The 13228-nt window shown below is 39.1% G+C and overlaps 1 long non-coding RNA gene across 1 annotated transcript; it reads left to right on the forward strand.

Moving 5' to 3' along the window:
* The first annotated feature begins 9722 nt into the window (after nucleotides 1-9722).
* Nucleotides 9723-10540, forward strand: LOC306890192. Its single transcript, XR_013786260.1, has 3 exons — nucleotides 9723-9813; nucleotides 9890-9999; nucleotides 10075-10540. It is a non-coding gene; the product is annotated as an uncharacterized lncRNA (long non-coding RNA).
* The last annotated feature ends 2688 nt before the right edge of the window (nucleotides 10541-13228 follow it).

Consider the following 13228-nt stretch of genomic DNA (forward strand, 5'->3'; position numbering starts at 1 on the left):
GAAGGTTGACCACAGCCAGTTAATAGCAGTTAAAATGTCAAATACCATGTTGACTTAACAAACGCCGAGTCATGGCTATTTAAAACGGGAGCCACATTCATTTATAATACATGCGCTGCAACAACACCCATTCTTGGAAACAGAAATGAGACACGGATGTTAAAGAAGGCCACAAAAGACGTTTGATGATTTGAGAAGAAAAGAGCATCGTTTTGTCACTCAGATAAAAAATCAATCAAACCAATTTGATCAAAAGTCCTCATATGTGGAAAGCAATTTTTTGTCATTTAGGATTTATTTATTTTGTCGTTCAGCCACGTACAGCAAAGGAGACATAACTATTTCTATATATTTGACAAAATATCCTTCTTTGTCCACAAATCTGGAGCTTAATTTAATTCATTTCATTTATTTAATTTACTCAATGGGCTCAAATTTAAATTATACTTCAGCTAAAAAAGGAAAAGTGAAAGCAGACAATCAAACAAGTGTCACCGGTATTTATTGCATTAAACTGTATCTACCACACGGTGGCGCTGAAGCTCATGTTACTGGACCGCTGCAGGATGTTGTCGTGTAACACACGTTTCCCCGGGGACTGGTGTTGTCATACAAGTTGGAAAATGGCTCATGTTTCAAAGGTTAGAAATGCTTTCATTACATTTGTTGGCTTAATAATGGTGTGATAATTCTGTATGCCACATTGCTGTTGCATAAACTCATCTGTATCTACTCATCTGTCTGTCTGTCTGTCTTTTAATTTTGTACTTAATATACTAAAAGTTATTCTCTAGTACTTCTTAAAATAATCTTAAAAACATCTAAATATACTCAAACATGTATTTAGTTATCACTTGAAGTACAGTAGCCTACACTTGGACACATCTTTTGTACACTGTATTCAAGTGTATTACAAACGGTAACTAAATGCATTATTTAATACAGAGATAGTGTATTAAAAGCACCCTTTTCATATTCATGGTGTTTCTTTTGGATCTTTTTAAATGTAATTAATTCATAATAAATCCTAATGTTTACTTATCTAAACTCTTCCATTAAATGCACTTTATGGTGATTATAAATTCATGATGAAGTAAAGTCCTCTGCCTTCACCAGTGGTGTGCAGCATCTGTAATGCAACAAAAGCCATAATGCACCATAACAGACTTGACAAACTTGCTATCAGTGGACAGGAGAGTACATGTAGCGTGTCCATCTGTACAGAGGATTATTATAAGGCCAATGGAGAATATCTGTCTGGTGCAAAAGGATTCACACCTGCTATTTTTACGAAAACACCTTTTTACTAACCTAGAGAGACCAGATCTCCATTTAACATCTCATGTGAAAGACGGTTCAGGTGCAGGCCCAGTAAACTGGATTTGCCTTCATTGCCTATATCTGTGGATTACATCTCTAAGGTTGTCATCAATTGCAAATTTGCCTCTGCATTAATTCAATAACATAAGACGTTGTTTACAAAACCAATCCTTAATTTTTTGGGATCTTTATTTCAGGTGAAATGCAATAGAAATAATTTGTGAAGTGCATCAAGTAAATCAACCACCGTAGTGTTTGGTTGCACCACAACAAGTGTGTTCCCAAGAGCCGTCAATTTATTTCCATCTTAATTGACACGCCGTCATGCAACCAGTCACGCAAGTCAAAGATAAGCAGCAAGATGTTGATGTTAGTTTTGGAGACAACAGGGAAAAGAGACAGAATAATTCCAGTGCAAATCCTGGCTCTGGCTTTCGGCCAACTTTTGATGCACCTCACGCTCCGGCCGCCCCCACCAGCAGAGAGAGAGTCATTGTCTGTGTCTCGGTACCCCCAGGACGCCCTCTCATTCAGAGCAGCTGTTGTCTGAGAGCTCGAGGCAGCTCTCTGACACTCTGTCAGATTCTTCTCTCGCAACCACTCTTCTGCATGCCAAACAGCCAGCATCTCCGCTTGTTCTCATGTAAGTGCTTTAATTAACAGCACCTATCTTAAATGAAACCGCCATTAAAGTGCATCAGAGGCATAAAATTGTGTCATTTCGTCGATAGCATTTACATTTTGACAGGTGGGGCATTGTATAAACAGAAGATGCACGATGACCCCGGTTGTTTGATCTGTCAACTCGTATCAGGTGCGTGAAATCCAGAAATGTGAACTGTTTTATAGTGAACATACACAGATTTGTTATTATTCAGGAAGCAAGAGGGCTGCCTTCTTTCATTGTCAGTTATGTCACATTTTAGCGGATAGGAATGGACATCATGTCCTTGAGCCTTATACCAAAGCCGCAGTCGAAAAAAAAGAAACCTATTACACCTCGAGACGACTGCCCGCTCCCTCAGTAAACAACATAATATCCCAAAGCCCACGAGAGGGTCTTACTGATCAGCCTACATATATTCCCTAATACCATCTGTGATTAAAAATATTTAATTTGACAGTAGGAATCACAGACATTATCAGGTCATCATATTCAACAGTTTCTCCTCCATTTCTGTAAAACTCCATTAGTCCTGACCACATCCAGTTTCTTTAAGCAGTCACATAAGCCTTTGTGTGTACAAGAGCGAACAGAACAAAATTCATATTGCTAAGCAAACTTTGGTATATGTCACAGATTCTAGAAGGTATAGTTTGTTTGGCATTGTTACAATTCAATTAACAGTACATTTCAAAACAGAAGAGGCTCTATCAACATGTTTTTTTTCAACTACACAGCGTCTTAAAGCTTTTTATGTGAGTAATGATCAAACCTGGTTGATATCCGATATAAGAAACTTGTCCTCAGATGTGTAAATGCATTTGCAAAAAATGTTTGCAATGTATATACTGTATGTATAGGGAATACTTGTGTTTATTTATATTTACCAATAATTTTAATTATATATAAATGTTTATTCATTTTTATATTTGTCTTAAATATATGCATGTATGTGAATGTGTTCATAAATACAAAATTATGATGTACAGTACACAGACAAATATTATGTAAACAAACATTTATTCTGGATGCGATTAATTGTTTGACAGCCCTTCAAAGAAATGTAGTAAAACATTTTGTTTCAAAGAAAGTCATTGGAAATCTCACCAATATCGTTCTAAATAAGCAGGAGATTAGATTTAGTCAGATTTAGAGGCTGCAATAAAATAAATATTTAAAGCACTCTGCATATGGTTTACTTTTAGCTAAGACTTCTGCAGTCTTATGGGCTAAAAAACAAACAACTGTGCCAAAGTACAGCTCAGAACCTCTTGGGATTTTGCAGAAGTCAGTATTCATCATACTGTGAAAAATGAGATGTCTTGGAACAATGTTATTATACACTTTATAAAACATATTTTGCCAAGTGGTGCCATCTGTTTCTATCTGAATATACTTGTGGTGTCAAAATCATTAAGATCGGAGAGAAATTGCCAGAGTCCATTAAGTTACATTATGTAGCAAGCTGAAGAGGTACATGTACAGTGTATTACTAATGTGATTGCATAATAGCCATTTCACAGAGGACTTCACATTATAAATATGACAATTCAGGTACAATTAGACAATTTAGAAAAAGAATATAGAAAGACAAAGGGCATATTTGGGAAGTGAGGAGACTGAAAATGAGAACAACTCCCCAAAGTTATCCTGGGGACATGATGGCATCATTAACAATTTGCAATTGAATACATTTTTAAGGATGCATCTCATCCGACTCTCTAGCTCGCTATGAATCTGTGTATTGTGAGAACAAATTTGGGCGCTAATGAGGGTTGATTCACCAAGAATCGGTGAATGAATACCAAGAAACTAATGACTCATTTACCTAAAACACAAATACAATGTCACACATAAAAAACGCAGCTGTTAACTTGCCGTTTAAAAATAGTATTGGCTGTTTTTTGTATATGTTACAAAAGACATTGCTATTTTGAAACATATAGGCCACTCACAAAAATAAAGTTTTGATACATTCATTGTTCATTGTATTCATTTACAAAATATCTCCATGGAACATGATCTTTACTTTACTCAATATCCCAATGTTTTTTTGACATAAAAGAAAAATCTAATTTTGACACATACAATGTATTTTTGGCTTTTACTACAAATGTGCAGAAGAAGAAAACAAGAATTAAACCCAAAATGCTGTGTAAGATCAGGCTGTGTACTATAATTTCTTCCTGATATGACCCTGAAGATATAAACACTATAGATGTAACTGTCAGACCCATATTTGTAGGTTACCGGACAAAACATTTTTATTAATGCAGCATAAGTATTTTGTCTGTGACATTTTCCAATTTTAAAGCATTTGTGCTACACTAAAGGTAAATCCAGGCTTGAGATAAGGGCATGTCCGGTTATGTATTAAGCAGACGTTTAGACAGGAGCTCCTGTGTTAGTTTCAGAAGATTGCACTAGATTGATAATTATCAATCATAACCAATGATGTGACTGTGAACATAGAGATTCAGCTCTATTCAAGATACATAGGGCCTACTAATACATAAAATGTAGGGTTGGGGACCGAAACCCATCCGGTATGGACCGAATCAAAACGCAGATTTCGGTGCCACGTGATGCTGCCTGAGCCGTCGATTGAGACATTAACCCTCGTTCACGTGAACGAAAGCTCAGATAATACAAATTGATCTGTGATCCGCGCGGATCGCGCTAGCCCCACGGATCGGAACGCGTGACACGTGGATTCATCATACTGGAAGACTCTCTCTCCCCATCCCTCCATCAGCATTCATCAATTGCCGCCGCTGCGTACGGCAGGTTTTACAGTGAAAATGACGTTCATTCGAACATCACGCGTCTGTAATGCAAACGATCACAGTAAAACTGTTTGCGCGTGTTTAAAATCAATAGGCTAAAGGTGGAGTGAAGCTCGTTCTTAACAATGTAACGCATTTGACAAGACAGACCAGTGAGTGAGACAAAGCAACGAAAGTGCAAAACTAGCATCCGTCAGTCTGAACTCTAAACATCAAGTCTGTCAGGCTTTTTACTCTGACTGCATGTATAGGCATATAATTATACTTATTCAATGAAAATGCTGTCTGCTTTTAAAGGAATGCACATATAATGTAGCCTAGAAGGCTCTTTGTACATTAACTTAATCGGTTGATATATTCAATGCATTTTCTCTCCATATTAACACAACTATGGTGTTTAGTTGTAGCTTTAGGGTAAATCTTTCAATGTTCGGGTCCATACTTATTTCACATTCACTTAAACTTTAATTGTGTATTGTTGTGTATTTTTATTTATTTAATAATATTTTTTAATTGAACATATTGTTCTTTAACGTCATCCACCTGTGTTTTGTGGCTCCTTTTTTAAAGTATCGATTCAGGCACTGGTACCGGTTTAAAAGAATCGATTTGGCACCGGTATAAAAAAAAACGATACCAAACCCTAGCGTTGGGACAAAAAGGACGAACAAACTGAATTAAATTAACCAAAACATTTTTTTAACATTTGACCCAACAGTGGATTGAAAAAAACTCAGCCAACTCAACCCAACACTGAGGTGACAGCAACCCACTGAGTGTAGTGTTAATAGAAACCCAGAAATTTTGGGAAAAGATGCTAGTTCACAAAACACAAATTTGTGTGCGTGCGTGTGTGTGTGTGTGTGTGAAGGCATCAGCCAGCAGTTAAACGGTATTTGCCTCACTAAAGTGTTTTCAGCCCTCTCACATATTTATGACTACAAGACGAACACATTAAGTTTCTTGCAGCTTGTGGAGCATTCCACCTCTCAACCTGACAAACATTTAGCGCACTTCATTCCACCAATTAAAGCGCACCATTGTTATATGGCGGCAAAAAGATTAATTGCGCCACAGTTGCTTCCTGAATTAGATGTATCTGGGCTCTTGAAACACCTCTCACAAAGTGGTCTTTTCTGGGGATTGCCATATTAATCTCCCCCTCTTTTCATTCTATGCCAGAGAGCTCATCTGCTCTGTTTCTGCATGCCATGAATCAAGCATTTGTGACTTGCATACAGAAGAAGCATCCTCAGGCGGCTCTCTCGTGGTAATCCCAAACAAATGTCTGTTTTATAAAGAAAATCACATTTAGCCTGATTTTTTGGATTGTTGGGACTCACACGTCAGGAGTCGACATTGTCTGTTTTTGGAGAGGCCGACTGGACTTCTGGCCCAACATTTGACCTTGGGGAATTCATGAGTACGTTTAAAGAGGCAATAAAAGCGGATCGGTTCAATGCTGAAGATCATTCAGGGAACGAGAGGTTTTGGATTATGATGTCTCTATAGTAGTTGATCTGTTTTCCCAAATGACCTCTTTAAATGATGAATAAAATAAGGAAGGTGGATAAGAGATAATGTTGAATAGTTCCAATAAACAGAAGTAAAGATTAATCGACGTGTTGGTTCCAGATGTTCACGATCTGAGTTCATGCAGCCATGAATGACATACAAAGAAGCTGAGGGTGGATGTTTAGGAAGTACGTTTTAAATGTACTTAAAAATTCGGTGTGTTGTGAACAGTTTTGACAATTATTTTCTAAATCTCAAAATACACAAATATCAGCAAGGGAAAATATCAACCTTATTTAGATGCAGTCAGACTGGTAAGGACATGCAATAAAAAATGAAAGACAAAACATCACAAGAAAAATGAATCAATGCGGTCCTTGTGGAGTCCGTCCTATCATTCTCTTAAATAAATTCAAGGTCACATACCATTAAATACCAATAGACGGCTCAATGAAATGCTCTGCGTGTCCATTAGAAGCATGAAATAACCAGGAGAAATTACTTGAAATTACAATGAGCAGTTTAAGGTTGCTGTTGGTAAAAGTGTAATTGCTTAAACAGTGTAACAAGCCGAAGAGCTCAATCTGGCTCCTTGTAAATAAACCATGAGGTGTGTCCTCAGGGTAACCTTGTAGGAAACAATAATGGTCAGACTGTATAGACTTGTGGCTGAGAAGGATGGGACGAGTCTATTCAGACAAAAGGGAGCATATAGAGGATAGAGGACAATGGGTTATTGGTGTAAAGTTGTAAGGCCACATTATGGAGTACTGGAGTGCAATTTTCTTCTTGGCAGACAAGAAAGCATTGTTTTCTGTCCATTAGGTCAAGGTTTTAGGTTGGGCTTTGGCGTATAAAGCATCTAAAACACAATGGCTTATACTCTGCAGAAAATGAAAAATCTGAAAAATGCATTCAATTACGTGTATGACCTTACGACAGGAAGGAAGGAGTTTAGAAATTGTTTGTGTTGTTAACTTTGTCCAGCCTTCGCTGCATTTCAATTTCTAATACAAATACTTTTGCTTGTGTGTGTTGGTTTTATATTCCCTGGTAAGTGCATGAATAAAGTATTGCCATAACCACATTTACCAAGCAAAGAGACATATTTTTTAAATCGATTCATTAAAATTCACGAAAACATTTCTGAATATAATTTTTAACCTGAGGAAAAGGTATTGAAAAACAAATGTATGTCTGCACGAGTACATGATTCGATATTGAACCTCAACGCATTTATAAAAAATGCATTAATGCATTGGTGCTTATTAATTCTAAATGAAATAGGGTGGGATAGAAGTCACCTTGTGAGGTTGACTTTCCGATAAAGGCGCTGACATAAATATAACAAGCATTCCGTAAAAACTGTTTATCAATTTTACTTGACCTAATCTGTCGACAGAGTCACACAGAATCCTTTTAAAGGAAGGTAATTGAGTCTGTCTGAAAGGGAAAGTGTATTGAAGCATGTGGAGGCAGTACATACAGAAAGCAATATTTCCAGCATTCCTTCAGCCAATTTTAGCTACAAAACTGTCTGTTTGGAAAACATTGGTGATGTTTGTTAGCGGATCAGTCAATCCAGCAGGTGCCCATTCCAGATACATAAATAATGCATGTTAAATACATGCAGAAATTTACTATAATGGGTTTATTCTTTATAAGCCAAGGAGGCAATATCAAAATCTGAAGAAATACTGTAAAACCACAGCTAGATACTTGAAATCTGGATAATGTCAGGGCAAAAAAGATGCTAAATGTTTCTATTCCTCCTACATGTTTTGGACATACTTACAGTAAACAAATAAAACATGTTTAACATCTCAACATCATATTCAAGATATTGTTCTCCAACATACAGAGTATTTTTTTCTAGCATGGGGTTATGGTGATGTGGTAAGGGATTTTTTTTGTCAACATTCTTTTCTTGAATTCCCATAGGTGAGCAAAGACATACCCACTTTCACTACACTAGATACTTGGGAGAAACTGCCATCAGATTTTTGAAAATCTAAGAAACGTGTTCAGAATGTAAATGTCCTCCTTACTCTCAAGTACAGAGCCAAAAAGAGGATTTGTGCCAATGATGTCTGTGCAAGACAAAACATGCAGAATTAAAGATCCATAGGAGCAGCTTTTCAAGAAATGTTTGCAATGTAATTTGATTTTATGTCCTTATTTTTCCTGTGGTAATGCACATCAACTTTAGTTAAGTGCAAAGACTAGGATGGACACAGAGTTGAATGTCTAGATGGAACAGCAACAAGTATTAAGAGCTCGTTCCAAAACTTCAATTTGCTGATGTGTTGTCATTAGTATCCTTTTAAGAAAGCTATATAATTATAAAGTTCATTGTATACCTCAATTTAAACTTTGTCAGGTGGGTTTTAAATACTCTAGAATTTTGATCTTGTAAAGTTTCAGTGATCGATTAAACTACAGTCATTTTGCATTTATACTTCTATATCTGTATCTTATTTTTTTGCAATCCATAAAACTTATATATATATAAATATATATATATATATATATATATATATATATATATGTATTATTGAAATGTATTCAATTTGCTCCATTTAAATGCAATTTATGTGTCTGATCGGCATGAATTTCTTATCAAGCTTTTTTGTACATATATGTATATGTATAACAATGATTTATCAACATATATATCAGTATTGCATTGACTGGTTCAGGATCCATAAATGCTACATGTAATATACCTGAAGAATTACACTTCTCCATTTGTCATATTGTCTCAAAATGATCATTCACAGGGTCAAACTTCAGTTGTCCTTTCCATGTAATACAGTATCACTCTGCACAAATCGGCAGACACTTCCCTTAATTGCTATTAGCAGACAGATAGGACGAAATGGAAGGAGGCTGATACAATTATGGTGTGATTCAGAGTATCTCTTGTCTTTCAGTCTTCAATGTTTACAGGTCAAAATGTCTTGCATGTGTACACACATGCACATACATCTAAGTGACTCTTAGTTAGAGGTTATTTTTATCATGTGCACACACGAGATTTGTTGGAAAACAAGATGTCTCCAATGACGTCCAGTGTGTACTTTGCATGGCTGGTAAAGCTTTCGAAAAGTTCAATTTTAACATGAATTGAACTGAGAGGCAGTGAGAGCTTTTAGGGCAAGGTATTTCATGCTGTCCCGACGCCAGAGGAGAGCAAGATGAGAGAATTGCTTTGAAGTGGTTCATTTGTGGAGGACACTGTACGGAAGCCGTAAAGTGCCAAACAAAACATCAAATCGCAAAAGAAACAACAAATCCTGAATCACAATAACAAATCTGAAAACAAATTAACAAACTGTAGCGGGTACGACCGAAGGCGTTAACCAAGAGAAGGGGCGTGGCTGGAGGGATAAAGGCAGCCGGTAGGAAGGAGTTGTGAGTGTGTCTGTTGCTGGCCGGCAAGAATAGCGGGTGACACACCGACTCTCAGGTGGATGTTGTTGCGTGGTAGACGGGTCTTGTGCAACACTCAAGTGGAACTTCGAAAAGGTAACCCGTCTGATTATGGTGGTGTATAGGATGGTGGTTTTAATAGGATAAAGTTTTAACGTGTTGTATATTGTAGTTTGGTGACGTCGGAAGTAGGTGGATGTGCATGCCGGAATCGTGGAAGTGTTTGTGCGAGACCGTGTGCGAGGGCGCACATGGGCGGGGCTCATTGGACTAGTTATACGGGTATGGAGGGTTGTATGATTAGGGAATGTGGAACAAGGTTTTAATATAATAAAGTGGTTTGTTTTTCCTTTGCAGTGTGGCAACAGCTATTTGGACTCAGTGTGGCCTAATCGTTGCTCTTGTTATTCCTTTATTTTTGGGGTTGTTTTTCAGTTTTGATGTATGATGATGTTTCCTCTAGTCCGCCAGTAAAGCAGGGTATTTCGGCCTAGTATGGTGGCCCAGGCGGACTAGTTATTTCTTTGTTTGTTTGTTTGTTTGTTCTTTTGTTTCCTGTCAAACTCCTCTCACTGTGTGAGTACCACAGGGATGGACGGTAAGGTGCTGTAGGCAGAGATGAGCCATCTATTAACCGTATGCAGAGTGTTTCACTATGGTGTTCCTTTGAAGTTATTTTATGATTTGTTTGTATCTCTTTTCTTCAATTTGGTTTGCTGTGCTGTGGATGTATGTGAACGCTCATCTCTGCTGAGGTAATTTGGGGACCATCCTTGTGTGTAGCCTTTGTGTGAGTGCCACCAATAAACTCTGGCAACTTTTACCTGAACCGGTTGGGTGTGCGAGTATTCATTGTAACATTTTGGCGTAGTCTGCTTTTCTTTATTGGTGGCATAAAGATAATTTTGGTGGGAGTAATTGTTTTTTATTTTTGGGGGGGTTAACAAGAGCAACCTTAGGCTGTGGTGGACGGCGGAGATTGTGGAAGGATTCGGATTACATCGTTGGAAAAGAGTGCAAGTGGCTCTATGGATTCCGAGCAGCAAAGACGGGAGGTGGATTCACCAGCCTCTCCAGGGTCTTCAAGTGGAAATATGGCCAATGCTGACTCAGCTGTAATGGACAGAGGGCAACAAGTGTTGTTTATTCAACAGGCTGAGAAGGTACCAAAATTCTCAGGAGTTTTGAATGGGACTGATGCTCTTACTGTAGAAGAATGGATTGAACTAGTTGAAATGCATGTTCATACTAAAGCTACAGCTAAAGAGAAAGCATTGTGGGTGTATAATCATTTAGAGGGTGCCGCTCGATTAGAAGTTAAATATCTCCCAAAGGCAGAAAAGGAATGTGTAGAAAGTATATTTAGAGTGCTAAGAGAAGTTTATGGGTGTTCACACTCTCATATTTCCCTGCAACGTCGATTCTTTAATCGTAAACAACGGGAGGGGGAATCTTTGTTAGATTATTCCCATGTTTTGATGACTTTAATGGATCAAATTGTGAAATCAAACGAACTGGCCGAGGCTAAAGCTCAAAAAGATCTTCGTGACCAATTTTGTGATGGGGTGAGAGACCAAACATTGGGTGTGAGACTAAGAGATCAAGTACGGGCAAATCCGAATTGGACGATTCGTGAAGTACGCAGGGAAGCTGTTCAATGGATAGCACAATGTGAGGGACAGTATTTTAAACAAAAGCCAAAGGATACCCCATATTTTTCTGATGAGGCTCAGGTCACAGGGTTCAATGAGCAGAAACCTGTAAATCAATCTGAGTATGCAGAACTTAGAGCTCTAATTGAGGCACAGCAGAGTCAGTTGGATTCCCTGGTAAAGGCACTAAACCCATTAAAAATGAGTGTAAATGCTCCCTCCCCTGCTCCTCCCTCTAGAAATAGAAGGAGGGTGGAGAGCGAATTGAGATGTTTTCGGTGTGATCAGTTGGGTCACATGGCACGTTATTGTTCTGCTCCTCCACAGCTTAGGGTAATACAAGCAGGAAAGGAAAATGTGACTCAACAGGGAAACTAGAACCCGCCAGTGTGCAGAGCCACACGCTGGTAGGGAAAGCACCAGGCTCTGTTTGTGAGACCACGCGAATACTTGTAAGCCATTGCCCTGTAGTAGAGGTGATGTTTGGGGATAGGATAATTCCTTCTTTGTTGGATACGGGGTCAATGGTTACAACTATAACCGAGGGTTGCTATAATGAGTGGTTTTCTCAATTTCCGCTGAAGAATTGCTCGTGGTTAGACCTGAGGGCGGGTAATGGGTTAGAGTTACCTTATCTGGGCTATCTGGAATTAGATGTCACGATTTTGGGGAATTACATGCCAGCTATGGGCGTACTTGTAGTGAAAGATCCCAAAGACCCCCAGATGCGTTTTAAGAAGCTAGGAACACCGGGGGTGCTAGGAATGAACATTATCAAGGGATTTTATCAGGAGTTGTTTCAGCAACATGGCACTAGCCTCTTTGACATTCCAGTAGTGCAAGAGTTGGACTCGGGATGGAGAAGAGCTTTGAGGCATTGCCAGGTTGAGGAAACAATCCTGAACTCACCCGAAGCCTATAGGGTTAAAGTGCGGGGAGGGGGCTCGGTGCATGTGGAGGCGGGGGCATTAACATTTGTCCCCATCACATGCCCTAAGGTCCCGTCGCAGGGGCATGTTGATTTTTTGGTGGAGCCGTCGGATTTTGAAGAGGGCGGGTTGCCAGAGGGGTTACTGGTATCGCCAGCACTTATCCCTTCAGACAATGGAGTGGCATATATACCTGTGACTAATGTGGGCAATTCAGACGCGTGGTTAAGTCCGCGGAGGGTGGTGGCACGGGTGCGTATAGCCAATGTAGTGGGCGAACAGTCATCACAAAATGAGTCTGTAATTCCATCTAGCGACAGGGGGAACACTACAGTGGCGATTTCTCAGCAAGCTGAAGTGTTGGAGGGAGGGTGGAATCTTCCTTCCTTTGATGGGTTGAATGAGTGTGAACAGTTGAGGGCTAGGGCCCTGCTGACTAAGTACCGTACAGTGTTCGCAAAGAACGACTTTGATGTTGGTTGCACTAACCTAATAGCACACGAAATTCCCCTTTTAGACGAGACTCCGGTTCGCCAACCCTATCGGCGGATTCACCCCTCACAGTATGAGGTGGTGAGAGCTCATATTAAGCAGCTGCTGGATAGTCAAATCATCAGGGAGAGTAGTAGCCCTTATTCATCTCCAATTGTGTTAGTGCAAAAGAAGGATGGAGGTTTGAGAATGTGTGTGGATTATAGACAGTTAAATGCCAAGACAAGGAAGGATGCTTTTCCATTGCCACGGATCGAGGAGTCTTTGGATGGGCTCACTGGGGCAAAATGGTTCTCTACGCTGGACTTAGCCAGTGGTTATAGTCAGGTGGAGGTGGCAGAGAAAGACCGGGCTAAGACTGCTTTCTGCACCCCGTTTGGACTATTTGAATTTAATAGAATGCCATTTGGGCTATGTAATGCGCCTGGTACTTTCCAG

This window comes from Barbatula barbatula (assembly GCF_947034865.1).
Source record: "Barbatula barbatula genome assembly, chromosome: 2".
Lineage (NCBI taxonomy): Eukaryota > Metazoa > Chordata > Actinopteri > Cypriniformes > Nemacheilidae > Barbatula > Barbatula barbatula.